This window comes from Salmo salar, unplaced genomic scaffold (genome assembly GCF_965601325.2).
Source record: "Salmo salar unplaced genomic scaffold, fSalSal1 ptg000293l, whole genome shotgun sequence".
Lineage (NCBI taxonomy): Eukaryota > Metazoa > Chordata > Actinopteri > Salmoniformes > Salmonidae > Salmo > Salmo salar.
In genome coordinates, this window is record NW_027675346.1 from 2,585,001 (window position 1) to 2,607,500 (window position 22,500).

The following is a 22,500-nucleotide window of genomic DNA, read 5'->3' on the forward strand; positions in this document are numbered from 1 at the left end:
GTCTGATCTCGGAAGCTAAGCAGGGTCGGGCCTGGTTAGTACTTGGATGGGAGACCGCCTGGGAATACCAGGTGCTGTAAGCATTTTGTCCACGAGGGTGTGCTCTTGCACTATTTCATCAGCAACACTGCCTTGTATTAAGCATTTAATGATGAATTGACTAAATGTCTGTTTTATCAGATTCACTTTGACTATATATGTTGTAGCAAGAGATTGTTTCTCGCTTACGGCCATACCAGCCTGGGTACGCCCGATCTCGTCTGATCTTGGAAGCTAAGCAGGGTCGGGCCTGGTTAGTACTTGGATGGGAGACCGCCTGGGAATACCAGGTGCTGTAAGCATTTTGTCCACGAGGGTGTGCCCCTGCACTATTTCATCAGCAACACTGCCTTGTAGTAAGCATTTAATGATGAATTGACTAAATGCAGCTTCCTGCCTTTTTAATAGGATCAAATTTCCTTGTGTTTTCAATTAGCATCTGCCTTGTATTTATAAGACAAACAAGAATATTGTTGCTGAATGCAGCTTGTGTGTGCTTTGTGCTCCTTTGCCCTGTTCAAATGATGAAAGGAAATAAAGTTTGTATTTTATCCAACTACCTGTGCTAAAAAGTGATGGGAACAGTGTTTGTAATTTCTTCTACTTTTTCAGTGACACAAAGTTCAAGCTGCTTATCTAATTGGTGAAAATGCAATGTCTGTTTATCACACTCACTTTGACTATATATGTTGTAGCAAGAGATTGTTTCTCGCTTACGGCCATACCAGCCTGGGTACGCCCGATCTCGTCTGATCTCGGAAGCTAAGCAGGGTCGGGCCTGGTTAATACTTGGATGGGAGACCGCCTGGGAATACCAGGTGCTGTAAGCATTTTGTCCACGAGGGTGTGCTCTTGCACTATTTCATCAGCAACACTGCCTTGTATTAAGCATTTAATGATGAATTGACTAAATGTCTGTTTTATCAGATTCACTTTGACTATATATGTTGTAGCAAGAGATTGTTTCTCGCTTACGGCCATACCAGCCTGGGTACGCCCCATCTCGTCTGATCTCGGAAGCTAAGCAGGGTCGGGCCTGGTTAGTACTTGGATGGGAGACCGCCTGGGAATACCAGGTGCTGTAAGCATTTTGTCCACGAGGGTGTGCCCCTGCACTATTTCATCAGCAACACTGCCTTGTAGTAAGCATTTAATGATGAATTGACTAAATGCAGCTTCCTGCCTTTTTAATAGGATCAAATTTCCTTGTGTTTTCAATTAGCATCTGCCTTGTATTTATAAGACAAACAAGAATATTGTTGCTGAATGCAGCTTGTGTGTGCTTTGTGCTCCTTTGCCCTGTTCAAATGATGAAAGGAAATAAAGTTTGTATTTTATCCAACTACCTGTGCTAAAAAGTGATGGGAACAGTGTTTGTAATTTCTTCTACTTTTTCAGTGACACAAAGTTCAAGCTGCTTATCTAATTGGTGAAAATGCAATGTCTGTTTATCACACTGACTTTGACTATATATGTTGTAGCAAGAGATTGTTTCTCGCTTACGGCCATACCAGCCTGAGTACCCCCGATCTCGTCTGATCTCGGAAGCTAAGCAGGGTCGGGCCTGGTTAGTACTTGGATGGGAGACCGCCTGGGAATACCAGGTGCTGTAAGCATTTTGTCCACGAGGGTGTGCTCTTGCACTATTTCATCAGCAACACTGCCTTGTATTAAGCATTTAATGATGAATTGACTAAATGTCTGTTTTATCAGACTCACTTTGACTATATATGTTGTAGCAAGAGATTGTTTCTCGCTTACGGCCATACCAGCCTGGGTACGCCCGATCTCGTCTGATCTCGGAAGCTAAGCAGGGTCGGGCCTGGTTAGTACTTGGATGGGAGACCGCCTGGGAATACCAGGTGCTGTAAGCATTTTGTCCACGAGGGTGTGCTCTTGCACTATTTCATCAGCAACACTGCCTTGTATTAAGCATTTAATGATGAATTGACTAAATGTCTGTTTTATCAGATTCACTTTGACTATATATGTTGTAGCAAGAGATTGTTTCTCGCTTACGGCCATACCAGCCTGGGTACGCCCGATCTCGTCTGATCTTGGAAGCTAAGCAGGGTCGGGCCTGGTTAGTACTTGGATGGGAGACCGCCTGGGAATACCAGGTGCTGTAAGCATTTTGTCCACGAGGGTGTGCCCCTGCACTATTTCATCAGCAACACTGCCTTGTAGTAAGCATATAATGATGAATTGACTAAATGCAGCTTCCTGCCTTTTTAATAGGATCAAATTTCCTTGTGTTTTCAATTAGCATCTGCCTTGTATTTATAAGACAAACAAGAATATTGTTGCTGAATGCAGCTTGTGTGTGCTTTGTGCTCCTTTGCCCTGTTCAAATGATGAAAGGAAATAAAGTTTGTATTTTATCCAACTACCTGTGCTAAAAAGTGATGGGAACAGTGTTTGTAATTTCTTCTACTTTTTCAGTGACACAAAGTTCAAGCTGCTTATCTAATTGGTGAAAATGCAATGTCTGTTTATCACACTCACTTTGACTATATATGTTGTAGCAAGAGATTGTTTCTCGCTTACGGCCATACCAGCCTGGGTACGCCCGATCTCGTCTGATCTCGGAAGCTAAGCAGGGTCGGGCCTGGTTAATACTTGGATGGGAGACCGCCTGGGAATACCAGGTGCTGTAAGCATTTTGTCCACGAGGGTGTGCTCTTGCACTATTTCATCAGCAACACTGCCTTGTATTAAGCATTTAATGATGAATTGACTAAATGTCTGTTTTATCAGATTCACTTTGACTATATATGTTGTAGCAAGAGATTGTTTCTCGCTTACGGCCATACCAGCCTGGGTACGCCCGATCTCGTCTGATCTCGGAAGCTAAGCAGGGTCGGGCCTGGTTAGTACTTGGATGGGAGACCGCCTGGGAATACCAGGTGCTGTAAGCATTTTGTCCACGAGGGTGTGCCCCTGCACTATTTCATCAGCAACACTGCCTTGTAGTAAGCATTTAATGATGAATTGACTAAATGCAGCTTCCTGCCTTTTTAATAGGATCAAATTTCCTTGTGTTTTCAATTAGCATCTGCCTTGTATTTATAAGACAAACAAGAATATTGTTGCTGAATGCAGCTTGTGTGTGCTTTGTGCTCCTTTGCCCTGTTCAAATGATGAAAGGAAATAAAGTTTGTATTTTATCCAACTACCTGTGCTAAAAAGTGATGGGAACAGTGTTTGTAATTTCTTCTACTTTTTCAGTGACACAAAGTTCAAGCTGCTTATCTAATTGGTGAAAATGCAATGTCTGTTTATCACACTCACTTTGACTATATATGTTGTAGCAAGAGATTGTTTCTCGCTTACGGCCATACCAGCCTGGGTACGCCCGATCTCGTCTGATCTCGGAAGCTAAGCAGGGTCGGGCCTGGTTAGTACTTGGATGGGAGACCGCCTGGGAATACCAGGTGCTGTAAGCATTTTGTCCACGAGGGTGTGCTCTTGCACTATTTCATCAGCAACACTGCCTTGTATTAAGCATTTAATGATGAATTGACTAAATGTCTGTTTTATCAGATTCACTTTGACTATATATGTTGTAGCAAGAGATTGTTTCTCGCTTACGGCCATACCAGCCTGGGTACGCCCGATCTCGTCTGATCTCGGAAGCTAAGCAGGGTCGGGCCTGGTTAGTACCAGGATGGGAGACCGCCTGGGAATACCAGGTGCTGTAAGCATTTTGTCCACGAGGGTGTGCCCCTGCACTATTTCATCAGCAACACTGCCTTGTAGTAAGCATTTAATGATGAATTGACTAAATGCAGCTTCCTGCCTTTTTAATAGGATCAAATTTCCTTGTGTTTTCAATTAGCATCTGCCTTGTATTTATAAGACAAACAAGAATATTGTTGCTGAATGCAGCTTGTGTGTGCTTTGTGCTCCTTTGCCCTGTTCAAATGATGAAAGGAAATAAAGTTTGTATTTTATCCAACTACCTGTGCTAAAAAGTGATGGGAACAGTGTTTGTAATTTCTTCTACTTTTTCAGTGACACAAAGTTCAAGCTGCTTATCTAATTGGTGAAAATGCAATGTCTGTTTATCACACTCACTTTGACTATATATGTTGTAGCAAGAGATTGTTTCTCGCTTACGGCCATACCAGCCTGGGTACGCCCGATCTCGTCTGATCTCGGAAGCTAAGCAGGGTCGGGCCTGGTTAGTACTTGGATGGGAGACCGCCTGGGAATACCAGGTGCTGTAAGCATTTTGTCCACGAGGGTGTGCTCTTGCACTATTTCATCAGCAACACTGCCTTGTATTAAGCATTTAATGATGAATTGACTAAATGTCTGTTTTATCAGACTCACTTTGACTATATATGTTGTAGCAAGAGATTGTTTCTCGCTTACGGCCATACCAGCCTGGGTACGCCCGATCTCGTCTGATCTCGGAAGCTAAGCAGGTTCGGGCCTGGTTAGTACTTGGATGGGAGACCGCCTGGGAATACCAGGTGCTGTAAGCATTTTGTCCACGAGGGTGTGCCCCTGCACTATTTCATCAGCAACACTGCCTTGTAGTAAGCATTTAATGATGAATTGACTAAATGCAGCTTCCTGCCTTTTTAATAGGATCAAATTTCCTTGTGTTTTCAATTAGCATCTGCCTTGTATTTATAAGACAAACAAGAATATTGTTGCTGAATGCAGCTTGTGTGTGCTTTGTGCTCCTTTGCCCTGTTCAAATGATGAAAGGAAATAAAGTTTGTATTTTATCCAACTACCTGTGCTAAAAAGTGATGGGAACAGTGTTTGTAATTTCTTCTACTTTTTCAGTGACACAAAGTTCAAGCTGCTTATCTAATTGGTGAAAATGCAATGTCTGTTTATCACACTCACTTTGACTATATATGTTGTAGCAAGAGATTGTTTCTCGCTTACGGCCATACCAGCCTGGGTACGCCCGATCTCGTCTGATCTCGGAAGCTAAGCAGGGTCGGGCCTGGTTAGTACTTGGATGGGAGACCGCCTGGGAATACCAGGTGCTGTAAGCATTTTGTCCACGAGGGTGTGCTCTTGCACTATTTCATCAGCAACACTGCCTTGTATTAAGCATTTAATGATGAATTGACTAAATGTCTGTTTTATCAGACTCACTTTGACTATATATGTTGTAGCAAGAGATTGTTTCTCGCTTACGGCCATACCAGCCTGGGTACGCCCGATCTCGTCTGATCTTGGAAGCTAAGCAGGGTCGGGCCTGGTTAGTACTTGGATGGGAGACCGCCTGGGAATACCAGGTGCTGTAAGCATTTTGTCCACGAGGGTGTGCCCCTGCACTATTTCATCAGCAACACTGCCTTGTAGTAAGCATTTAATGATGAATTGACTAAATGCAGCTTCCTGCCTTTTTAATAGGATCAAATTTCCTTGTGTTTTCAATTAGCATCTGCCTTGTATTTATAAGACAAACAAGAATATTGTTGCTGAATGCAGCTTGTGTGTGCTTTGTGCTCCTTTGCCCTGTTCAAATGATGAAAGGAAATAAAGTTTGTATTTTATCCAACTACCTGTGCTAAAAAGTGATGGGAACAGTGTTTGTAATTTCTTCTACTTTTTCAGTGACACAAAGTTCAAGCTGCTTATCTAATTGGTGAAAATGCAATGTCTGTTTATCACACTCACTTTGACTATATATGTTGTAGCAAGAGATTGTTTCTCGCTTACGGCCATACCAGCCTGGGTACGCCCGATCTCGTCTGATCTCGGAAGCTAAGCAGGGTCGGGCCTGGTTAATACTTGGATGGGAGACCGCCTGGGAATACCAGGTGCTGTAAGCATTTTGTCCACGAGGGTGTGCTCTTGCACTATTTCATCAGCAACACTGCCTTGTATTAAGCATTTAATGATGAATTGACTAAATGTCTGTTTTATCAGATTCACTTTGACTATATATGTTGTAGCAAGAGATTGTTTCTCGCTTACGGCCATACCAGCCTGGGTACGCCCGATCTCGTCTGATCTCGGAAGCTAAGCAGGGTCGGGCCTGGTTAGTACTTGGATGGGAGACCGCCTGGGAATACCAGGTGCTGTAAGCATTTTGTCCACGAGGGTGTGCCCCTGCACTATTTCATCAGCAACACTGCCTTGTAGTAAGCATTTAATGATGAATTGACTAAATGCAGCTTCCTGCCTTTTTAATAGGATCAAATTTCCTTGTGTTTTCAATTAGCATCTGCCTTGTATTTATAAGACAAACAAGAATATTGTTGCTGAATGCAGCTTGTGTGTGCTTTGTGCTCCTTTGCCCTGTTCAAATGATGAAAGGAAATAAAGTTTGTATTTTATCCAACTACCTGTGCTAAAAAGTGATGGGAACAGTGTTTGTAATTTCTTCTACTTTTTCAGTGACACAAAGTTCAAGCTGCTTATCTAATTGGTGAAAATGCAATGTCTGTTTATCACACTCACTTTGACTATATATGTTGTAGCAAGAGATTGTTTCTCGCTTACGGCCATACCAGCCTGGGTACGCCCGATCTCGTCTGATCTCGGAAGCTAAGCAGGGTCGGGCCTGGTTAGTACTTGGATGGGAGACCGCCTGGGAATACCAGGTGCTGTAAGCATTTTGTCCACGAGGGTGTGCTCTTGCACTATTTCATCAGCAACACTGCCTTGTATTAAGCATTTAATGATGAATTGACTAAATGTCTGTTTTATCAGACTCACTTTGACTATATATGTTGTAGCAAGAGATTGTTTCTCGCTTACGGCCATACCAGCCTGGGTACGCCCGATCTCGTCTGATCTCGGAAGCTAAGCAGGGTCGGGCCTGGTTAGTACTTGGATGGGAGACCGCCTGGGAATACCAGGTGCTGTAAGCATTTTGTCCACGAGGGTGTGCCCCTGCACTATTTCATCAGCAACACTGCCTTGTAGTAAGCATTTAATGATGAATTGACTAAATGCAGCTTCCTGCCTTTTTAATAGGATCAAATTTCCTTGTGTTTTCAATTAGCATCTGCCTTGTATTTATAAGACAAACAAGAATATTGTTGCTGAATGCAGCTTGTGTGTGCTTTGTGCTCCTTTGCCCTGTTCAAATGATGAAAGGAAATAAAGTTTGTATTTTATCCAACTACCTGTGCTAAAAAGTGATGGGAACAGTGTTTGTAATTTCTTCTACTTTTTCAGTGACACAAAGTTCAAGCTGCTTATCTAATTGGTGAAAATGCAATGTCTGTTTATCACACTCACTTTGACTATATATGTTGTAGCAAGAGATTGTTTCTCGCTTACGGCCATACCAGCCTGAGTACCCCCGATCTCGTCTGATCTCGGAAGCTAAGCAGGGTCGGGCCTGGTTAGTACTTGGATGGGAGACCGCCTGGGAATACCAGGTGCTGTAAGCATTTTGTCCACGAGGGTGTGCTCTTGCACTATTTCATCAGCAACACTGCCTTGTATTAAGCATTTAATGATGAATTGACTAAATGTCTGTTTTATCAGACTCACTTTGACTATATATGTTGTAGCAAGAGATTGTTTCTCGCTTACGGCCATACCAGCCTGGGTACGCCCGATCTCGTCTGATCTCGGAAGCTAAGCAGGGTCGGGCCTGGTTAGTACTTGGATGGGAGACCGCCTGGGAATACCAGGTGCTGTAAGCATTTTGTCCACGAGGGTGTGCTCTTGCACTATTTCATCAGCAACACTGCCTTGTATTAAGCATTTAATGATGAATTGACTAAATGTCTGTTTTATCAGATTCACTTTGACTATATATGTTGTAGCAAGAGATTGTTTCTCGCTTACGGCCATACCAGCCTGGGTACGCCCGATCTCGTCTGATCTTGGAAGCTAAGCAGGGTCGGGCCTGGTTAGTACTTGGATGGGAGACCGCCTGGGAATACCAGGTGCTGTAAGCATTTTGTCCACGAGGGTGTGCCCCTGCACTATTTCATCAGCAACAATGCCTTGTAGTAAGCATTTAATGATGAATTGACTAAATGCAGCTTCCTGCCTTTTTAATAGGATCAAATTTCCTTGTGTTTTCAATTAGCATCTGCCTTGTATTTATAAGACAAACAAGAATATTGTTGCTGAATGCAGCTTGTGTGTGCTTTGTGCTCCTTTGCCCTGTTCAAATGATGAAAGGAAATAAAGTTTGTATTTTATCCAACTACCTGTGCTAAAAAGTGATGGGAACAGTGTTTGTAATTTCTTCTACTTTTTCAGTGACACAAAGTTCAAGCTGCTTATCTAATTGGTGAAAATGCAATGTCTGTTTATCACACTCACTTTGACTATATATGTTGTAGCAAGAGATTGTTTCTCGCTTACAGCCATACCAGCCTGAGTACCCCCGATCTCGTCTGATCTCGGAAGCTAAGCAGGGTCGGGCCTGGTTAGTACTTGGATGGGAGACCGCCTGGGAATACCAGGTGCTGTAAGCATTTTGTCCACGAGGGTGTGCTCTTGCACTATTTCATCAGCAACACCGCCTTGTATTAAGCATTTAATGATGAATTGACTAAATGTCTGTTTTATCAGACTCACTTTGACTATATATGTTGTAGCAAGAGATTGTTTCTCGCTTACGGCCATACCAGCCTGGGTACGCCCGATCTCGTCTGATCTCGGAAGCTAAGCAGGGTCGGGCCTGGTTAGTACTTGGATGGGAGACCGCCTGGGAATACCAGGTGCTGTAAGCATTTTGTCCACGAGGGTGTGCTCTTGCACTATTTCATCAGCAACACTGCCTTGTATTAAGCATTTAATGATGAATTGACTAAATGTCTGTTTTATCAGATTCACTTTGACTATATATGTTGTAGCAAGAGATTGTTTCTCGCTTACGGCCATACCAGCCTGGGTACGCCCGATCTCGTCTGATCTCGGAAGCTAAGCAGGGTCGGGCCTGGTTAGTACTTGGATGGGAGACCGCCTGGGAATACCAGGTGCTGTAAGCATTTTGTCCACGAGGGTGTGCCCCTGCACTATTTCATCAGCAACACTGCCTTGTAGTAAGCATTTAATGATGAATTGACTAAATGCAGCTTCCTGCCTTTTTAATAGGATCAAATTTCCTTGTGTTTTCAATTAGCATCTGCCTTGTATTTATAAGACAAACAAGAATATTGTTGCTGAATGCAGCTTGTGTGTGCTTTGTGCTCCTTTGCCCTGTTCAAATGATGAAAGGAAATAAAGTTTGTATTTTATCCAACTACCTGTGCTAAAAAGTGATGGGAACAGTGTTTGTAATTTCTTCTACTTTTTCAGTGACACAAAGTTCAAGCTGCTTATCTAATTGGTGAAAATGCAATGTCTGTTTATCACACTCACTTTGACTATATATGTTGTAGCAAGAGATTGTTTCTCGCTTACGGCCATACCAGCCTGAGTACCCCCGATCTCGTCTGATCTCGGAAGCTAAGCAGGGTCGGGCCTGGTTAGTACTTGGATGGGAGACCGCCTGGGAATACCAGGTGCTGTAAGCATTTTGTCCACGAGGGTGTGCTCTTGCACTATTTCATCAGCAACACCGCCTTGTATTAAGCATTTAATGATGAATTGACTAAATGTCTGTTTTATCAGACTCACTTTGACTATATATGTTGTAGCAAGAGATTGTTTCTCGCTTACGGCCATACCAGCCTGGGTACGCCCGATCTCGTCTGATCTCGGAAGCTAAGCAGGGTCGGGCCTGGTTAGTACTTGGATGGGAGACCGCCTGGGAATACCAGGTGCTGTAAGCATTTTGTCCACGAGGGTGTGCTCTTGCACTATTTCATCAGCAACACTGCCTTGTATTAAGCATTTAATGATGAATTGACTAAATGTCTGTTTTATCAGATTCACTTTGACTATATATGTTGTAGCAAGAGATTGTTTCTCGCTTACGGCCATACCAGCCTGGGTACGCCCGATCTCGTCTGATCTCGGAAGCTAAGCAGGGTCGGGCCTGGTTAGTACTTGGATGGGAGACCGCCTGGGAATACCAGGTGCTGTAAGCATTTTGTCCACGAGGGTGTGCCCCTGCACTATTTCATCAGCAACACTGCCTTGTAGTAAGCATTTAATGATGAATTGACTAAATGCAGCTTCCTGCCTTTTTAATAGGATCAAATTTCCTTGTGTTTTCAATTAGCATCTGCCTTGTATTTATAAGACAAACAAGAATATTGTTGCTGAATGCAGCTTGTGTGTGCTTTGTGCTCCTTTGCCCTGTTCAAATGATGAAAGGAAATAAAGTTTGTATTTTATCCAACTACCTGTGCTAAAAAGTGATGGGAACAGTGTTTGTAATTTCTTCTACTTTTTCAGTGACACAAAGTTCAAGCTGCTTATCTAATTGGTGAAAATGCAATGTCTGTTTATCACACTCACTTTGACTATATATGTTGTAGCAAGAGATTGTTTCTCGCTTACGGCCATACCAGCCTGAGTACCCCCGATCTCGTCTGATCTCGGAAGCTAAGCAGGGTCGGGCCTGGTTAGTACTTGGATGGGAGACCGCCTGGGAATACCAGGTGCTGTAAGCATTTTGTCCACGAGGGTGTGCTCTTGCACTATTTCATCAGCAACACTGCCTTGTATTAAGCATTTAATGATGAATTGACTAAATGTCTGTTTTATCAGACTCACTTTGACTATATATGTTGTAGCAAGAGATTGTTTCTCGCTTACGGCCATACCAGCCTGGGTACGCCCGATCTCGTCTGATCTCGGAAGCTAAGCAGGGTCGGGCCTGGTTAGTACTTGGATGGGAGACCGCCTGGGAATACCAGGTGCTGTAAGCATTTTGTCCACGAGGGTGTGCTCTTGCACTATTTCATCAGCAACACTGCCTTGTATTAAGCATTTAATGATGAATTGACTAAATGTCTGTTTTATCAGATTCACTTTGACTATATATGTTGTAGCAAGAGATTGTTTCTCGCTTACGGCCATACCAGCCTGGGTACGCCCGATCTCGTCTGATCTCGGAAGCTAAGCAGGGTCGGGCCTGGTTAGTACTTGGATGGGAGACCGCCTGGGAATACCAGGTGCTGTAAGCATTTTGTCCACGAGGGTGTGCCCCTGCACTATTTCATCAGCAACACTGCCTTGTAGTAAGCATTTAATGATGAATTGACTAAATGCAGCTTCCTGCCTTTTTAATAGGATCAAATTTCCTTGTGTTTTCAATTAGCATCTGCCTTGTATTTATAAGACAAACAAGAATATTGTTGCTGAATGCAGCTTGTGTGTGCTTTGTGCTCCTTTGCCCTGTTCAAATGATGAAAGGAAATAAAGTTTGTATTTTATCCAACTACCTGTGCTAAAAAGTGATGGGAACAGTGTTTGTAATTTCTTCTACTTTTTCAGTGACACAAAGTTCAAGCTGCTTATCTAATTGGTGAAAATGCAATGTCTGTTTATCACACTCACTTTGACTATATATGTTGTAGCAAGAGATTGTTTCTCGCTTACGGCCATACCAGCCTGAGTACCCCCGATCTCGTCTGATCTCGGAAGCTAAGCAGGGTCGGGCCTGGTTAGTACTTGGATGGGAGACCGCCTGGGAATACCAGGTGCTGTAAGCATTTTGTCCACGAGGGTGTGCTCTTGCACTATTTCATCAGCAACACCGCCTTGTATTAAGCATTTAATGATGAATTGACTAAATGTCTGTTTTATCAGACTCACTTTGACTATATATGTTGTAGCAAGAGATTGTTTCTCGCTTACGGCCATACCAGCCTGGGTACGCCCGATCTCGTCTGATCTCGGAAGCTAAGCAGGGTCGGGCCTGGTTAGTACTTGGATGGGAGACCGCCTGGGAATACCAGGTGCTGTAAGCATTTTGTCCACGAGGGTGTGCTCTTGCACTATTTCATCAGCAACACTGCCTTGTATTAAGCATTTAATGATGAATTGACTAAATGTCTGTTTTATCAGATTCACTTTGACTATATATGTTGTAGCAAGAGATTGTTTCTCGCTTACGGCCATACCAGCCTGGGTACGCCCGATCTCGTCTGATCTCGGAAGCTAAGCAGGGTCGGGCCTGGTTAGTACTTGGATGGGAGACCGCCTGGGAATACCAGGTGCTGTAAGCATTTTGTCCACGAGGGTGTGCCCCTGCACTATTTCATCAGCAACACTGCCTTGTAGTAAGCATTTAATGATGAATTGACTAAATGCAGCTTCCTGCCTTTTTAATAGGATCAAATTTCCTTGTGTTTTCAATTAGCATCTGCCTTGTATTTATAAGACAAACAAGAATATTGTTGCTGAATGCAGCTTGTGTGTGCTTTGTGCTCCTTTGCCCTGTTCAAATGATGAAAGGAAATAAAGTTTGTATTTTATCCAACTACCTGTGCTAAAAAGTGATGGGAACAGTGTTTGTAATTTCTTCTACTTTTTCAGTGACACAAAGTTCAAGCTGCTTATCTAATTGGTGAAAATGCAATGTCTGTTTATCACACTCACTTTGACTATATATGTTGTAGCAAGAGATTGTTTCTCGCTTACGGCCATACCAGCCTGAGTACCCCCGATCTCGTCTGATCTCGGAAGCTAAGCAGGGTCGGGCCTGGTTAGTACTTGGATGGGAGACCGCCTGGGAATACCAGGTGCTGTAAGCATTTTGTCCACGAGGGTGTGCTCTTGCACTATTTCATCAGCAACACTGCCTTGTATTAAGCATTTAATGATGAATTGACTAAATGTCTGTTTTATCAGACTCACTTTGACTATATATGTTGTAGCAAGAGATTGTTTCTCGCTTACGGCCATACCAGCCTGGGTACGCCCGATCTCGTCTGATCTCGGAAGCTAAGCAGGGTCGGGCCTGGTTAGTACTTGGATGGGAGACCGCCTGGGAATACCAGGTGCTGTAAGCATTTTGTCCACGAGGGTGTGCTCTTGCACTATTTCATCAGCAACACTGCCTTGTATTAAGCATTTAATGATGAATTGACTAAATGTCTGTTTTATCAGATTCACTTTGACTATATATGTTGTAGCAAGAGATTGTTTCTCGCTTACGGCCATACCAGCCTGGGTACGCCCGATCTCGTCTGATCTCGGAAGCTAAGCAGGGTCGGGCCTGGTTAGTACTTGGATGGGAGACCGCCTGGGAATACCAGGTGCTGTAAGCATTTTGTCCACGAGGGTGTGCCCCTGCACTATTTCATCAGCAACACTGCCTTGTAGTAAGCATTTAATGATGAATTGACTAAATGCAGCTTCCTGCCTTTTTAATAGGATCAAATTTCCTTGTGTTTTCAATTAGCATCTGCCTTGTATTTATAAGACAAACAAGAATATTGTTGCTGAATGCAGCTTGTGTGTGCTTTGTGCTCCTTTGCCCTGTTCAAATGATGAAAGGAAATAAAGTTTGTATTTTATCCAACTACCTGTGCTAAAAAGTGATGGGAACAGTGTTTGTAATTTCTTCTACTTTTTCAGTGACACAAAGTTCAAGCTGCTTATCTAATTGGTGAAAATGCAATGTCTGTTTATCACACTCACTTTGACTATATATGTTGTAGCAAGAGATTGTTTCTCGCTTACGGCCATACCAGCCTGGGTACGCCCGATCTCGTCTGATCTCGGAAGCTAAGCAGGGTCGGGCCTGGTTAGTACTTGGATGGGAGACCGCCTGGGAATACCAGGTGCTGTAAGCATTTTGTCCACGAGGGTGTGCTCTTGCACTATTTCATCAGCAACACTGCCTTGTATTAAGCATTTAATGATGAATTGACTAAATGTCTGTTTTATCAGACTCACTTTGACTATATATGTTGTAGCAAGAGATTGTTTCTCGCTTACGGCCATACCAGCCTGGGTACGCCCGATCTCGTCTGATCTCGGAAGCTAAGCAGGGTCGGGCCTGGTTAGTACTTGGATGGGAGACCGCCTGGGAATACCAGGTGCTGTAAGCATTTTGTCCACGAGGGTGTGCCCCTGCACTATTTCATCAGCAACACTGCCTTGTAGTAAGCATTTAATGATGAATTGACTAAATGCAGCTTCCTGCCTTTTTAATAGGATCAAATTTCCTTGTGTTTTCAATTAGCATCTGCCTTGTATTTATAAGACAAACAAGAATATTGTTGCTGAATGCAGCTTGTGTGTGCTTTGTGCTCCTTTGCCCTGTTCAAATGATGAAAGGAAATAAAGTTTGTATTTTATCCAACTACCTGTGCTAAAAAGTGATGGGAACAATGTTTGTAATTTCTTCTACTTTTTCAGTGACACAAAGTTCAAGCTGCTTATCTAATTGGTGAAAATGCAATGTCTGTTTATCACACTCACTTTGACTATATATGTTGTAGCAAGAGATTGTTTCTCGCTTACGGCCATACCAGCCTGAGTACCCCCGATCTCGTCTGATCTCGGAAGCTAAGCAGGGTCGGGCCTGGTTAGTACTTGGATGGGAGACCGCCTGGGAATACCAGGTGCTGTAAGCATTTTGTCCACGAGGGTGTGCTCTTGCACTATTTCATCAGCAACACTGCCTTGTATTAAGCATTTAATGATGAATTGACTAAATGTCTGTTTTATCAGACTCACTTTGACTATATATGTTGTAGCAAGAGATTGTTTCTCGCTTACGGCCATACCAGCCTGGGTACGCCCGATCTCGTCTGATCTCGGAAGCTAAGCAGGGTCGGGCCTGGTTAGTACTTGGATGGGAGACCGCCTGGGAATACCAGGTGCTGTAAGCATTTTGTCCACGAGGGTGTGCTCTTGCACTATTTCATCAGCAACACTGCCTTGTATTAAGCATTTAATGATGAATTGACTAAATGTCTGTTTTATCAGATTCACTTTGACTATATATGTTGTAGCAAGAGATTGTTTCTCGCTTACGGCCATACCAGCCTGGGTACGCCCGATCTCGTCTGATCTTGGAAGCTAAGCAGGGTCGGGCCTGGTTAGTACTTGGATGGGAGACCGCCTGGGAATACCAGGTGCTGTAAGCATTTTGTCCACGAGGGTGTGCCCCTGCACTATTTCATCAGCAACAATGCCTTGTAGTAAGCATTTAATGATGAATTGACTAAATGCAGCTTCCTGCCTTTTTAATAGGATCAAATTTCCTTGTGTTTTCAATTAGCATCTGCCTTGTATTTATAAGACAAACAAGAATATTGTTGCTGAATGCAGCTTGTGTGTGCTTTGTGCTCCTTTGCCCTGTTCAAATGATGAAAGGAAATAAAGTTTGTATTTTATCCAACTACCTGTGCTAAAAAGTGATGGGAACAGTGTTTGTAATTTCTTCTACTTTTTCAGTGACACAAAGTTCAAGCTGCTTATCTAATTGGTGAAAATGCAATGTCTGTTTATCACACTCACTTTGACTATATATGTTGTAGCAAGAGATTGTTTCTCGCTTACAGCCATACCAGCCTGAGTACCCCCGATCTCGTCTGATCTCGGAAGCTAAGCAGGGTCGGGCCTGGTTAGTACTTGGATGGGAGACCGCCTGGGAATACCAGGTGCTGTAAGCATTTTGTCCACGAGGGTGTGCTCTTGCACTATTTCATCAGCAACACCGCCTTGTATTAAGCATTTAATGATGAATTGACTAAATGTCTGTTTTATCAGACTCACTTTGACTATATATGTTGTAGCAAGAGATTGTTTCTCGCTTACGGCCATACCAGCCTGGGTACGCCCGATCTCGTCTGATCTCGGAAGCTAAGCAGGGTCGGGCCTGGTTAGTACTTGGATGGGAGACCGCCTGGGAATACCAGGTGCTGTAAGCATTTTGTCCACGAGGGTGTGCTCTTGCACTATTTCATCAGCAACACTGCCTTGTATTAAGCATTTAATGATGAATTGACTAAATGTCTGTTTTATCAGATTCACTTTGACTATATATGTTGTAGCAAGAGATTGTTTCTCGCTTACGGCCATACCAGCCTGGGTACGCCCGATCTCGTCTGATCTCGGAAGCTAAGCAGGGTCGGGCCTGGTTAGTACTTGGATGGGAGACCGCCTGGGAATACCAGGTGCTGTAAGCATTTTGTCCACGAGGGTGTGCCCCTGCACTATTTCATCAGCAACACTGCCTTGTAGTAAGCATTTAATGATGAATTGACTAAATGCAGCTTCCTGCCTTTTTAATAGGATCAAATTTCCTTGTGTTTTCAATTAGCATCTGCCTTGTATTTATAAGACAAACAAGAATATTGTTGCTGAATGCAGCTTGTGTGTGCTTTGTGCTCCTTTGCCCTGTTCAAATGATGAAAGGAAATAAAGTTTGTATTTTATCCAACTACCTGTGCTAAAAAGTGATGGGAACAGTGTTTGTAATTTCTTCTACTTTTTCAGTGACACAAAGTTCAAGCTGCTTATCTAATTGGTGAAAATGCAATGTCTGTTTATCACACTCACTTTGACTATATATGTTGTAGCAAGAGATTGTTTCTCGCTTACGGCCATACCAGCCTGAGTACCCCCGATCTCGTCTGATCTCGGAAGCTAAGCAGGGTCGGGCCTGGTTAGTACTTGGATGGGAGACCGCCTGGGAATACCAGGTGCTGTAAGCATTTTGTCCACGAGGGTGTGCTCTTGCACTATTTCATCAGCAACACTGCCTTGTATTAAGCATTTAATGATGAATTGACTAAATGTCTGTTTTATCAGACTCACTTTGACTATATATGTTGTAGCAAGAGATTGTTTCTCGCTTACGGCCATACCAGCCTGGGTACGCCCGATCTCGTCTGATCTCGGAAGCTAAGCAGGGTCGGGCCTGGTTAGTACTTGGATGGGAGACCGCCTGGGAATACCAGGTGCTGTAAGCATTTTGTCCACGAGGGTGTGCTCTTGCACTATTTCATCAGCAACACTGCCTTGTATTAAGCATTTAATGATGAATTGACTAAATGTCTGTTTTATCAGATTCACTTTGACTATATATGTTGTAGCAAGAGATTGTTTCTCGCTTACGGCCATACCAGCCTGGGTACGCCCGATCTCGTCTGATCTCGGAAGCTAAGCAGGGTCGGGCCTGGTTAGTACTTGGATGGGAGACCGCCTGGGAATACCAGGTGCTGTAAGCATTTTGTCCACGAGGGTGTGCCCCTGCACTATTTCATCAGCAACACTGCCTTGTAGTAAGCATTTAATGATGAATTGACTAAATGCAGCTTCCTGCCTTTTTAATAGGATCAAATTTCCTTGTGTTTTCAATTAGCATCTGCCTTGTATTTATAAGACAAACAAGAATATTGTTGCTGAATGCAGCTTGTGTGTGCTTTGTGCTCCTTTGCCCTGTTCAAATGATGAAAGGAAATAAAGTTTGTATTTTATCCAACTACCTGTGCTAAAAAGTGATGGGAACAGTGTTTGTAATTTCTTCTACTTTTTCAGTGACACAAAGTTCAAGCTGCTTATCTAATTGGTGAAAATGCAATGTCTGTTTATCACACTCACTTTGACTATATATGTTGTAGCAAGAGATTGTTTCTCGCTTACGGCCATACCAGCCTGGGTACGCCCGATCTCGTCTGATCTCGGAAGCTAAGCAGGGTCGGGCCTGGTTAGTACTGGGATGGGAGACCGCCTGGGAATACCAGGTGCTGTAAGCATTTTGTCCACGAGGGTGTGCTCTTGCACTATTTCATCAGCAACACTGCCTTGTATTAAGCATTTAATGATGAATTGACTAAATGTCTGTTTTATCAGACTCACTTTGACTATATATGTTGTAGCAAGAGATTGTTTCTCGCTTACGGCCATACCAGCCTGGGTACGCCCGATCTCGTCTGATCTCGGAAGCTAAGCAGGGTCGGGCCTGGTTAGTACTTGGATGGGAGACCGCCTGGGAATACCAGGTGCTGTAAGCATTTTGTCCACGAGGGTGTGCCCCTGCACTATTTCATCAGCAACACTGCCTTGTAGTAAGCATTTAATGATGAATTGACTAAATGCAGCTTCCTGCCTTTTTAATAGGATCAAATTTCCTTGTGTTTTCAATTAGCATCTGCCTTGTATTTATAAGACAAACAAGAATATTGTTGCTGAATGCAGCTTGTGTGTGCTTTGTGCTCCTTTGCCCTGTTCAAATGATGAAAGGAAATAAAGTTTGTATTTTATCCAACTACCTGTGCTAAAAAGTGATGGGAACAGTGTTTGTAATTTCTTCTACTTTTTCAGTGACACAAAGTTCAAGCTGCTTATCTAATTGGTGAAAATGCAATGTCTGTTTATCACACTCACTTTGACTATATATGTTGTAGCAAGAGATTGTTTCTCGCTTACGGCCATACCAGCCTGAGTACCCCCGATCTCGTCTGATCTCGGAAGCTAAGCAGGGTCGGGCCTGGTTAGTACTTGGATGGGAGACCGCCTGGGAATACCAGGTGCTGTAAGCATTTTGTCCACGAGGGTGTGCTCTTGCACTATTTCATCAGCAACACTGCCTTGTATTAAGCATTTAATGATGAATTGACTAAATGTCTGTTTTATCAGACTCACTTTGACTATATATGTTGTAGCAAGAGATTGTTTCTCGCTTACGGCCATACCAGCCTGGGTACGCCCGATCTCGTCTGATCTCGGAAGCTAAGCAGGGTCGGGCCTGGTTAGTACTTGGATGGGAGACCGCCTGGGAATACCAGGTGCTGTAAGCATTTTGTCCACGAGGGTGTGCTCTTGCACTATTTCATCAGCAACACTGCCTTGTATTAAGCATTTAATGATGAATTGACTAAATGTCTGTTTTATCAGATTCACTTTGACTATATATGTTGTAGCAAGAGATTGTTTCTCGCTTACGGCCATACCAGCCTGGGTACGCCCGATCTCGTCTGATCTCGGAAGCTAAGCAGGGTCGGGCCTGGTTAGTACTTGGATGGGAGACCGCCTGGGAATACCAGGTGCTGTAAGCATTTTGTCCACGAGGGTGTGCCCCTGCACTATTTCATCAGCAACACTGCCTTGTAGTAAGCATTTAATGATGAATTGACTAAATGCAGCTTCCTGCCTTTTTAATAGGATCAAATTTCCTTGTGTTTTCAATTAGCATCTGCCTTGTATTTATAAGACAAACAAGAATATTGTTGCTGAATGCAGCTTGTGTGTGCTTTGTGCTCCTTTGCCCTGTTCAAATGATGAAAGGAAATAAAGTTTGTATTTTATCCAACTACCTGTGCTAAAAAGTGATGGGAACAGTGTTTGTAATTTCTTCTACTTTTTCAGTGACACAAAGTTCAAGCTGCTTATCTAATTGGTGAAAATGCAATGTCTGTTTATCACACTCACTTTGACTATATATGTTGTAGCAAGAGATTGTTTCTCGCTTACGGCCATACCAGCCTGAGTACCCCCGATCTCGTCTGATCTCGGAAGCTAAGCAGGGTCGGGCCTGGTTAGTACTTGGATGGGAGACCGCCTGGGAATACCAGGTGCTGTAAGCATTTTGTCCACGAGGGTGTGCTCTTGCACTATTTCATCAGCAACACTGCCTTGTATTAAGCATTTAATGATGAATTGACTAAATGTCTGTTTTATCAGACTCACTTTGACTATATATGTTGTAGCAAGAGATTGTTTCTCGCTTACGGCCATACCAGCCTGGGTACGCCCGATCTCGTCTGATCTCGGAAGCTAAGCAGGGTCGGGCCTGGTTAGTACTTGGATGGGAGACCGCCTGGGAATACCAGGTGCTGTAAGCATTTTGTCCACGAGGGTGTGCTCTTGCACTATTTCATCAGCAACACTGCCTTGTATTAAGCATTTAATGATGAATTGACTAAATGTCTGTTTTATCAGATTCACTTTGACTATATATGTTGTAGCAAGAGATTGTTTCTCGCTTACGGCCATACCAGCCTGGGTACGCCCGATCTCGTCTGATCTCGGAAGCTAAGCAGGGTCGGGCCTGGTTAGTACTTGGATGGGAGACCGCCTGGGAATACCAGGTGCTGTAAGCATTTTGTCCACGAGGGTGTGCCCCTGCACTATTTCATCAGCAACACTGCCTTGTAGTAAGCATTTAATGATGAATTGACTAAATGCAGCTTCCTGCCTTTTTAATAGGATCAAATTTCCTTGTGTTTTCAATTAGCATCTGCCTTGTATTTATAAGACAAACAAGAATATTGTTGCTGAATGCAGCTTGTGTGTGCTTTGTGCTCCTTTGCCCTGTTCAAATGATGAAAGGAAATAAAGTTTGTATTTTATCCAACTACCTGTGCTAAAAAGTGATGGGAACAGTGTTTGTAATTTCTTCTACTTTTTCAGTGACACAAAGTTCAAGCTGCTTATCTAATTGGTGAAAATGCAATGTCTGTTTATCACACTCACTTTGACTATATATGTTGTAGCAAGAGATTGTTTCTCGCTTACGGCCATACCAGCCTGGGTACGCCCGATCTCGTCTGATCTCGGAAGCTAAGCAGGGTCGGGCCTGGTTAGTACTGGGATGGGAGACCGCCTGGGAATACCAGGTGCTGTAAGCATTTTGTCCACGAGGGTGTGCTCTTGCACTATTTCATCAGCAACACTGCCTTGTATTAAGCATTTAATGATGAATTGACTAAATGTCTGTTTTATCAGACTCACTTTGACTATATATGTTGTAGCAAGAGATTGTTTCTCGCTTACGGCCATACCAGCCTGGGTACGCCCGATCTCGTCTGATCTCGGAAGCTAAGCAGGGTCGGGCCTGGTTAGTACTTGGATGGGAGACCGCCTGGGAATACCAGGTGCTGTAAGCATTTTGTCCACGAGGGTGTGCCCCTGCACTATTTCATCAGCAACACTGCCTTGTAGTAAGCATTTAATGATGAATTGACTAAATGCAGCTTCCTGCCTTTTTAATAGGATCAAATTTCCTTGTGTTTTCAATTAGCATCTGCCTTGTATTTATAAGACAAACAAGAATATTGTTGCTGAATGCAGCTTGTGTGTGCTTTGTGCTCCTTTGCCCTGTTCAAATGATGAAAGGAAATAAAGTTTGTATTTTATCCAACTACCTGTGCTAAAAAGTGATGGGAACAGTGTTTGTAATTTCTTCTACTTTTTCAGTGACACAAAGTTCAAGCTGCTTATCTAATTGGTGAAAATGCAATGTCTGTTTATCACACTCACTTTGACTATATATGTTGTAGCAAGAGATTGTTTCTCGCTTACGGCCATACCAGCCTGAGTACCCCCGATCTCGTCTGATCTCGGAAGCTAAGCAGGGTCGGGCCTGGTTAGTACTTGGATGGGAGACCGCCTGGGAATACCAGGTGCTGTAAGCATTTTGTCCACGAGGGTGTGCTCTTGCACTATTTCATCAGCAACACTGCCTTGTATTAAGCATTTAATGATGAATTGACTAAATGTCTGTTTTATCAGACTCACTTTGACTATATATGTTGTAGCAAGAGATTGTTTCTCGCTTACGGCCATACCAGCCTGGGTACGCCCGATCTCGTCTGATCTCGGAAGCTAAGCAGGGTCGGGCCTGGTTAGTACTTGGATGGGAGACCGCCTGGGAATACCAGGTGCTGTAAGCATTTTGTCCACGAGGGTGTGCTCTTGCACTATTTCATCAGCAACACTGCCTTGTATTAAGCATTTAATGATGAATTGACTAAATGTCTGTTTTATCAGATTCACTTTGACTATATATGTTGTAGCAAGAGATTGTTTCTCGCTTACGGCCATACCAGCCTGGGTACGCCCGATCTCGTCTGATCTCGGAAGCTAAGCAGGGTCGGGCCTGGTTAGTACTTGGATGGGAGACCGCCTGGGAATACCAGGTGCTGTAAGCATTTTGTCCACGAGGGTGTGCCCCTGCACTATTTCATCAGCAACACTGCCTTGTAGTAAGCATTTAATGATGAATTGACTAAATGCAGCTTCCTGCCTTTTTAATAGGATCAAATTTCCTTGTGTTTTCAATTAGCATCTGCCTTGTATTTATAAGACAAACAAGAATATTGTTGCTGAATGCAGCTTGTGTGTGCTTTGTGCTCCTTTGCCCTGTTCAAATGATGAAAAGAAATAAAGTTTGTATTTTATCCAACTACCTGTGCTAAAAAGTGATGGGAACAGTGTTTGTAATTTCTTCTACTTTTTCAGTGACACAAAGTTCAAGCTGCTTATCTAATTGGTGAAAATGCAATGTCTGTTTATCACACTCACTTTGACTATATATGTTGTAGCAAGAGATTGATTCTCGCTTACGGCCATACCAGCCTGGGTACGCCCGATCTCGTCTGATCTAGGAAGCTAAGCAGGGTCGGGCCTGGTTAGTACTTGGATGGGAGACCGCCTGGGAATACCAGGTGCTGTAAGCATTTTGTCCACGAGGGTGTGCTCTTGCACTATTTCATCAGCAACACTGCCTTGTAGTAAGCATTTAATGATGAATTGACAAAATGCAGCTTCCTGCCTTTTTAATAGGATCAAATTTCCTTGTGTTTTCAATTAGCATCTGCCTTGTATTTATAAGACAAACAAGAATATTGTTGCTGAATGCAGCTTGTGTGTGCTTTA

At 43.3% G+C, this 22,500-nt stretch overlaps 62 non-coding genes across 62 annotated transcripts in view; all 62 read left to right on the forward strand.

Moving 5' to 3' along the window:
* The window catches only part of LOC145873839 (5S ribosomal RNA), a 119-nt gene extending 36 nt beyond the window's left edge, over window positions 1-83 (forward strand). Inside the window, exon 1 of the ribosomal RNA XR_014389474.1 lies at window positions 1-83. This exon is cut by the window's left edge and continues 36 nt beyond it. This is a non-coding gene — a ribosomal RNA (5S ribosomal RNA).
* A 139-nt stretch (window positions 84-222) lies between these two features.
* On the forward strand, window positions 223-341 carry LOC145867864 (5S ribosomal RNA). Its single transcript, XR_014383857.1, has one exon. It is a non-coding gene; the product is annotated as a 5S ribosomal RNA (ribosomal RNA).
* A 409-nt stretch (window positions 342-750) lies between these two features.
* Window positions 751-869, forward strand: LOC145868265 (5S ribosomal RNA). The gene has a single exon (XR_014384260.1). It is a non-coding gene; the product is annotated as a 5S ribosomal RNA (ribosomal RNA).
* Window positions 870-1,008: 139 nt separating this feature from the next.
* Window positions 1,009-1,127, forward strand: LOC145869678 (5S ribosomal RNA). Its single transcript, XR_014385674.1, has one exon. It is a non-coding gene; the product is annotated as a 5S ribosomal RNA (ribosomal RNA).
* Window positions 1,128-1,536: 409 nt separating this feature from the next.
* On the forward strand, window positions 1,537-1,655 carry LOC145874810 (5S ribosomal RNA). The gene has a single exon (XR_014390446.1). It is a non-coding gene; the product is annotated as a 5S ribosomal RNA (ribosomal RNA).
* Window positions 1,656-1,794: 139 nt separating this feature from the next.
* Window positions 1,795-1,913, forward strand: LOC145873840 (5S ribosomal RNA). The gene has a single exon (XR_014389475.1). It is a non-coding gene; the product is annotated as a 5S ribosomal RNA (ribosomal RNA).
* A 139-nt stretch (window positions 1,914-2,052) lies between these two features.
* Window positions 2,053-2,171, forward strand: LOC145867865 (5S ribosomal RNA). Its single transcript, XR_014383858.1, has one exon. It is a non-coding gene; the product is annotated as a 5S ribosomal RNA (ribosomal RNA).
* A 409-nt stretch (window positions 2,172-2,580) lies between these two features.
* On the forward strand, window positions 2,581-2,699 carry LOC145868266 (5S ribosomal RNA). The gene has a single exon (XR_014384261.1). It is a non-coding gene; the product is annotated as a 5S ribosomal RNA (ribosomal RNA).
* A 139-nt stretch (window positions 2,700-2,838) lies between these two features.
* On the forward strand, window positions 2,839-2,957 carry LOC145873841 (5S ribosomal RNA). The gene has a single exon (XR_014389476.1). It is a non-coding gene; the product is annotated as a 5S ribosomal RNA (ribosomal RNA).
* Window positions 2,958-3,366: 409 nt separating this feature from the next.
* Window positions 3,367-3,485, forward strand: LOC145873842 (5S ribosomal RNA). Its single transcript, XR_014389477.1, has one exon. It is a non-coding gene; the product is annotated as a 5S ribosomal RNA (ribosomal RNA).
* Window positions 3,486-3,624: 139 nt separating this feature from the next.
* On the forward strand, window positions 3,625-3,743 carry LOC145874593 (5S ribosomal RNA). Its single transcript, XR_014390229.1, has one exon. It is a non-coding gene; the product is annotated as a 5S ribosomal RNA (ribosomal RNA).
* A 409-nt stretch (window positions 3,744-4,152) lies between these two features.
* Window positions 4,153-4,271, forward strand: LOC145873843 (5S ribosomal RNA). Its single transcript, XR_014389478.1, has one exon. It is a non-coding gene; the product is annotated as a 5S ribosomal RNA (ribosomal RNA).
* A 139-nt stretch (window positions 4,272-4,410) lies between these two features.
* Window positions 4,411-4,529, forward strand: LOC145873485 (5S ribosomal RNA). Its single transcript, XR_014389120.1, has one exon. It is a non-coding gene; the product is annotated as a 5S ribosomal RNA (ribosomal RNA).
* A 409-nt stretch (window positions 4,530-4,938) lies between these two features.
* Window positions 4,939-5,057, forward strand: LOC145873844 (5S ribosomal RNA). The gene has a single exon (XR_014389479.1). It is a non-coding gene; the product is annotated as a 5S ribosomal RNA (ribosomal RNA).
* A 139-nt stretch (window positions 5,058-5,196) lies between these two features.
* LOC145867866 (5S ribosomal RNA) lies at window positions 5,197-5,315 on the forward strand. Its single transcript, XR_014383859.1, has one exon. It is a non-coding gene; the product is annotated as a 5S ribosomal RNA (ribosomal RNA).
* A 409-nt stretch (window positions 5,316-5,724) lies between these two features.
* LOC145868267 (5S ribosomal RNA) lies at window positions 5,725-5,843 on the forward strand. Its single transcript, XR_014384262.1, has one exon. It is a non-coding gene; the product is annotated as a 5S ribosomal RNA (ribosomal RNA).
* A 139-nt stretch (window positions 5,844-5,982) lies between these two features.
* LOC145873845 (5S ribosomal RNA) lies at window positions 5,983-6,101 on the forward strand. The gene has a single exon (XR_014389480.1). It is a non-coding gene; the product is annotated as a 5S ribosomal RNA (ribosomal RNA).
* A 409-nt stretch (window positions 6,102-6,510) lies between these two features.
* LOC145873846 (5S ribosomal RNA) lies at window positions 6,511-6,629 on the forward strand. Its single transcript, XR_014389481.1, has one exon. It is a non-coding gene; the product is annotated as a 5S ribosomal RNA (ribosomal RNA).
* A 139-nt stretch (window positions 6,630-6,768) lies between these two features.
* LOC145873848 (5S ribosomal RNA) lies at window positions 6,769-6,887 on the forward strand. Its single transcript, XR_014389483.1, has one exon. It is a non-coding gene; the product is annotated as a 5S ribosomal RNA (ribosomal RNA).
* A 409-nt stretch (window positions 6,888-7,296) lies between these two features.
* LOC145874811 (5S ribosomal RNA) lies at window positions 7,297-7,415 on the forward strand. Its single transcript, XR_014390447.1, has one exon. It is a non-coding gene; the product is annotated as a 5S ribosomal RNA (ribosomal RNA).
* Window positions 7,416-7,554: 139 nt separating this feature from the next.
* Window positions 7,555-7,673, forward strand: LOC145873849 (5S ribosomal RNA). The gene has a single exon (XR_014389484.1). It is a non-coding gene; the product is annotated as a 5S ribosomal RNA (ribosomal RNA).
* Window positions 7,674-7,812: 139 nt separating this feature from the next.
* Window positions 7,813-7,931, forward strand: LOC145867867 (5S ribosomal RNA). The gene has a single exon (XR_014383860.1). It is a non-coding gene; the product is annotated as a 5S ribosomal RNA (ribosomal RNA).
* A 409-nt stretch (window positions 7,932-8,340) lies between these two features.
* On the forward strand, window positions 8,341-8,459 carry LOC145875026 (5S ribosomal RNA). The gene has a single exon (XR_014390660.1). It is a non-coding gene; the product is annotated as a 5S ribosomal RNA (ribosomal RNA).
* A 139-nt stretch (window positions 8,460-8,598) lies between these two features.
* LOC145873850 (5S ribosomal RNA) lies at window positions 8,599-8,717 on the forward strand. The gene has a single exon (XR_014389485.1). It is a non-coding gene; the product is annotated as a 5S ribosomal RNA (ribosomal RNA).
* A 139-nt stretch (window positions 8,718-8,856) lies between these two features.
* Window positions 8,857-8,975, forward strand: LOC145873851 (5S ribosomal RNA). Its single transcript, XR_014389486.1, has one exon. It is a non-coding gene; the product is annotated as a 5S ribosomal RNA (ribosomal RNA).
* A 409-nt stretch (window positions 8,976-9,384) lies between these two features.
* Window positions 9,385-9,503, forward strand: LOC145874813 (5S ribosomal RNA). Its single transcript, XR_014390449.1, has one exon. It is a non-coding gene; the product is annotated as a 5S ribosomal RNA (ribosomal RNA).
* A 139-nt stretch (window positions 9,504-9,642) lies between these two features.
* Window positions 9,643-9,761, forward strand: LOC145873852 (5S ribosomal RNA). The gene has a single exon (XR_014389487.1). It is a non-coding gene; the product is annotated as a 5S ribosomal RNA (ribosomal RNA).
* A 139-nt stretch (window positions 9,762-9,900) lies between these two features.
* Window positions 9,901-10,019, forward strand: LOC145873853 (5S ribosomal RNA). The gene has a single exon (XR_014389488.1). It is a non-coding gene; the product is annotated as a 5S ribosomal RNA (ribosomal RNA).
* Window positions 10,020-10,428: 409 nt separating this feature from the next.
* Window positions 10,429-10,547, forward strand: LOC145874814 (5S ribosomal RNA). The gene has a single exon (XR_014390450.1). It is a non-coding gene; the product is annotated as a 5S ribosomal RNA (ribosomal RNA).
* Window positions 10,548-10,686: 139 nt separating this feature from the next.
* On the forward strand, window positions 10,687-10,805 carry LOC145873854 (5S ribosomal RNA). Its single transcript, XR_014389489.1, has one exon. It is a non-coding gene; the product is annotated as a 5S ribosomal RNA (ribosomal RNA).
* Window positions 10,806-10,944: 139 nt separating this feature from the next.
* On the forward strand, window positions 10,945-11,063 carry LOC145873855 (5S ribosomal RNA). Its single transcript, XR_014389490.1, has one exon. It is a non-coding gene; the product is annotated as a 5S ribosomal RNA (ribosomal RNA).
* A 409-nt stretch (window positions 11,064-11,472) lies between these two features.
* On the forward strand, window positions 11,473-11,591 carry LOC145874815 (5S ribosomal RNA). The gene has a single exon (XR_014390451.1). It is a non-coding gene; the product is annotated as a 5S ribosomal RNA (ribosomal RNA).
* Window positions 11,592-11,730: 139 nt separating this feature from the next.
* LOC145873856 (5S ribosomal RNA) lies at window positions 11,731-11,849 on the forward strand. Its single transcript, XR_014389491.1, has one exon. It is a non-coding gene; the product is annotated as a 5S ribosomal RNA (ribosomal RNA).
* Window positions 11,850-11,988: 139 nt separating this feature from the next.
* LOC145873857 (5S ribosomal RNA) lies at window positions 11,989-12,107 on the forward strand. Its single transcript, XR_014389492.1, has one exon. It is a non-coding gene; the product is annotated as a 5S ribosomal RNA (ribosomal RNA).
* A 409-nt stretch (window positions 12,108-12,516) lies between these two features.
* On the forward strand, window positions 12,517-12,635 carry LOC145874816 (5S ribosomal RNA). The gene has a single exon (XR_014390452.1). It is a non-coding gene; the product is annotated as a 5S ribosomal RNA (ribosomal RNA).
* A 139-nt stretch (window positions 12,636-12,774) lies between these two features.
* LOC145873859 (5S ribosomal RNA) lies at window positions 12,775-12,893 on the forward strand. Its single transcript, XR_014389494.1, has one exon. It is a non-coding gene; the product is annotated as a 5S ribosomal RNA (ribosomal RNA).
* Window positions 12,894-13,032: 139 nt separating this feature from the next.
* Window positions 13,033-13,151, forward strand: LOC145873860 (5S ribosomal RNA). Its single transcript, XR_014389495.1, has one exon. It is a non-coding gene; the product is annotated as a 5S ribosomal RNA (ribosomal RNA).
* Window positions 13,152-13,560: 409 nt separating this feature from the next.
* Window positions 13,561-13,679, forward strand: LOC145873861 (5S ribosomal RNA). The gene has a single exon (XR_014389496.1). It is a non-coding gene; the product is annotated as a 5S ribosomal RNA (ribosomal RNA).
* Window positions 13,680-13,818: 139 nt separating this feature from the next.
* LOC145873862 (5S ribosomal RNA) lies at window positions 13,819-13,937 on the forward strand. The gene has a single exon (XR_014389497.1). It is a non-coding gene; the product is annotated as a 5S ribosomal RNA (ribosomal RNA).
* A 409-nt stretch (window positions 13,938-14,346) lies between these two features.
* LOC145874817 (5S ribosomal RNA) lies at window positions 14,347-14,465 on the forward strand. The gene has a single exon (XR_014390453.1). It is a non-coding gene; the product is annotated as a 5S ribosomal RNA (ribosomal RNA).
* A 139-nt stretch (window positions 14,466-14,604) lies between these two features.
* Window positions 14,605-14,723, forward strand: LOC145873863 (5S ribosomal RNA). The gene has a single exon (XR_014389498.1). It is a non-coding gene; the product is annotated as a 5S ribosomal RNA (ribosomal RNA).
* A 139-nt stretch (window positions 14,724-14,862) lies between these two features.
* LOC145867868 (5S ribosomal RNA) lies at window positions 14,863-14,981 on the forward strand. The gene has a single exon (XR_014383861.1). It is a non-coding gene; the product is annotated as a 5S ribosomal RNA (ribosomal RNA).
* A 409-nt stretch (window positions 14,982-15,390) lies between these two features.
* On the forward strand, window positions 15,391-15,509 carry LOC145875027 (5S ribosomal RNA). Its single transcript, XR_014390661.1, has one exon. It is a non-coding gene; the product is annotated as a 5S ribosomal RNA (ribosomal RNA).
* A 139-nt stretch (window positions 15,510-15,648) lies between these two features.
* On the forward strand, window positions 15,649-15,767 carry LOC145873864 (5S ribosomal RNA). Its single transcript, XR_014389499.1, has one exon. It is a non-coding gene; the product is annotated as a 5S ribosomal RNA (ribosomal RNA).
* Window positions 15,768-15,906: 139 nt separating this feature from the next.
* Window positions 15,907-16,025, forward strand: LOC145873865 (5S ribosomal RNA). The gene has a single exon (XR_014389500.1). It is a non-coding gene; the product is annotated as a 5S ribosomal RNA (ribosomal RNA).
* Window positions 16,026-16,434: 409 nt separating this feature from the next.
* On the forward strand, window positions 16,435-16,553 carry LOC145874819 (5S ribosomal RNA). Its single transcript, XR_014390455.1, has one exon. It is a non-coding gene; the product is annotated as a 5S ribosomal RNA (ribosomal RNA).
* Window positions 16,554-16,692: 139 nt separating this feature from the next.
* LOC145873866 (5S ribosomal RNA) lies at window positions 16,693-16,811 on the forward strand. Its single transcript, XR_014389501.1, has one exon. It is a non-coding gene; the product is annotated as a 5S ribosomal RNA (ribosomal RNA).
* Window positions 16,812-16,950: 139 nt separating this feature from the next.
* LOC145873867 (5S ribosomal RNA) lies at window positions 16,951-17,069 on the forward strand. The gene has a single exon (XR_014389502.1). It is a non-coding gene; the product is annotated as a 5S ribosomal RNA (ribosomal RNA).
* Window positions 17,070-17,478: 409 nt separating this feature from the next.
* LOC145872653 (5S ribosomal RNA) lies at window positions 17,479-17,597 on the forward strand. The gene has a single exon (XR_014388285.1). It is a non-coding gene; the product is annotated as a 5S ribosomal RNA (ribosomal RNA).
* A 139-nt stretch (window positions 17,598-17,736) lies between these two features.
* On the forward strand, window positions 17,737-17,855 carry LOC145873868 (5S ribosomal RNA). Its single transcript, XR_014389503.1, has one exon. It is a non-coding gene; the product is annotated as a 5S ribosomal RNA (ribosomal RNA).
* Window positions 17,856-18,264: 409 nt separating this feature from the next.
* LOC145874820 (5S ribosomal RNA) lies at window positions 18,265-18,383 on the forward strand. Its single transcript, XR_014390456.1, has one exon. It is a non-coding gene; the product is annotated as a 5S ribosomal RNA (ribosomal RNA).
* A 139-nt stretch (window positions 18,384-18,522) lies between these two features.
* Window positions 18,523-18,641, forward strand: LOC145873870 (5S ribosomal RNA). The gene has a single exon (XR_014389505.1). It is a non-coding gene; the product is annotated as a 5S ribosomal RNA (ribosomal RNA).
* A 139-nt stretch (window positions 18,642-18,780) lies between these two features.
* Window positions 18,781-18,899, forward strand: LOC145873871 (5S ribosomal RNA). Its single transcript, XR_014389506.1, has one exon. It is a non-coding gene; the product is annotated as a 5S ribosomal RNA (ribosomal RNA).
* A 409-nt stretch (window positions 18,900-19,308) lies between these two features.
* LOC145874821 (5S ribosomal RNA) lies at window positions 19,309-19,427 on the forward strand. The gene has a single exon (XR_014390457.1). It is a non-coding gene; the product is annotated as a 5S ribosomal RNA (ribosomal RNA).
* A 139-nt stretch (window positions 19,428-19,566) lies between these two features.
* LOC145873872 (5S ribosomal RNA) lies at window positions 19,567-19,685 on the forward strand. Its single transcript, XR_014389507.1, has one exon. It is a non-coding gene; the product is annotated as a 5S ribosomal RNA (ribosomal RNA).
* Window positions 19,686-19,824: 139 nt separating this feature from the next.
* Window positions 19,825-19,943, forward strand: LOC145873873 (5S ribosomal RNA). Its single transcript, XR_014389508.1, has one exon. It is a non-coding gene; the product is annotated as a 5S ribosomal RNA (ribosomal RNA).
* A 409-nt stretch (window positions 19,944-20,352) lies between these two features.
* LOC145872664 (5S ribosomal RNA) lies at window positions 20,353-20,471 on the forward strand. Its single transcript, XR_014388296.1, has one exon. It is a non-coding gene; the product is annotated as a 5S ribosomal RNA (ribosomal RNA).
* Window positions 20,472-20,610: 139 nt separating this feature from the next.
* On the forward strand, window positions 20,611-20,729 carry LOC145873874 (5S ribosomal RNA). The gene has a single exon (XR_014389509.1). It is a non-coding gene; the product is annotated as a 5S ribosomal RNA (ribosomal RNA).
* Window positions 20,730-21,138: 409 nt separating this feature from the next.
* Window positions 21,139-21,257, forward strand: LOC145874822 (5S ribosomal RNA). Its single transcript, XR_014390458.1, has one exon. It is a non-coding gene; the product is annotated as a 5S ribosomal RNA (ribosomal RNA).
* Window positions 21,258-21,396: 139 nt separating this feature from the next.
* LOC145873875 (5S ribosomal RNA) lies at window positions 21,397-21,515 on the forward strand. Its single transcript, XR_014389510.1, has one exon. It is a non-coding gene; the product is annotated as a 5S ribosomal RNA (ribosomal RNA).
* A 139-nt stretch (window positions 21,516-21,654) lies between these two features.
* Window positions 21,655-21,773, forward strand: LOC145873876 (5S ribosomal RNA). The gene has a single exon (XR_014389511.1). It is a non-coding gene; the product is annotated as a 5S ribosomal RNA (ribosomal RNA).
* A 409-nt stretch (window positions 21,774-22,182) lies between these two features.
* Window positions 22,183-22,301, forward strand: LOC145869350 (5S ribosomal RNA). The gene has a single exon (XR_014385346.1). It is a non-coding gene; the product is annotated as a 5S ribosomal RNA (ribosomal RNA).
* The last annotated feature ends 199 nt before the right edge of the window (window positions 22,302-22,500 follow it).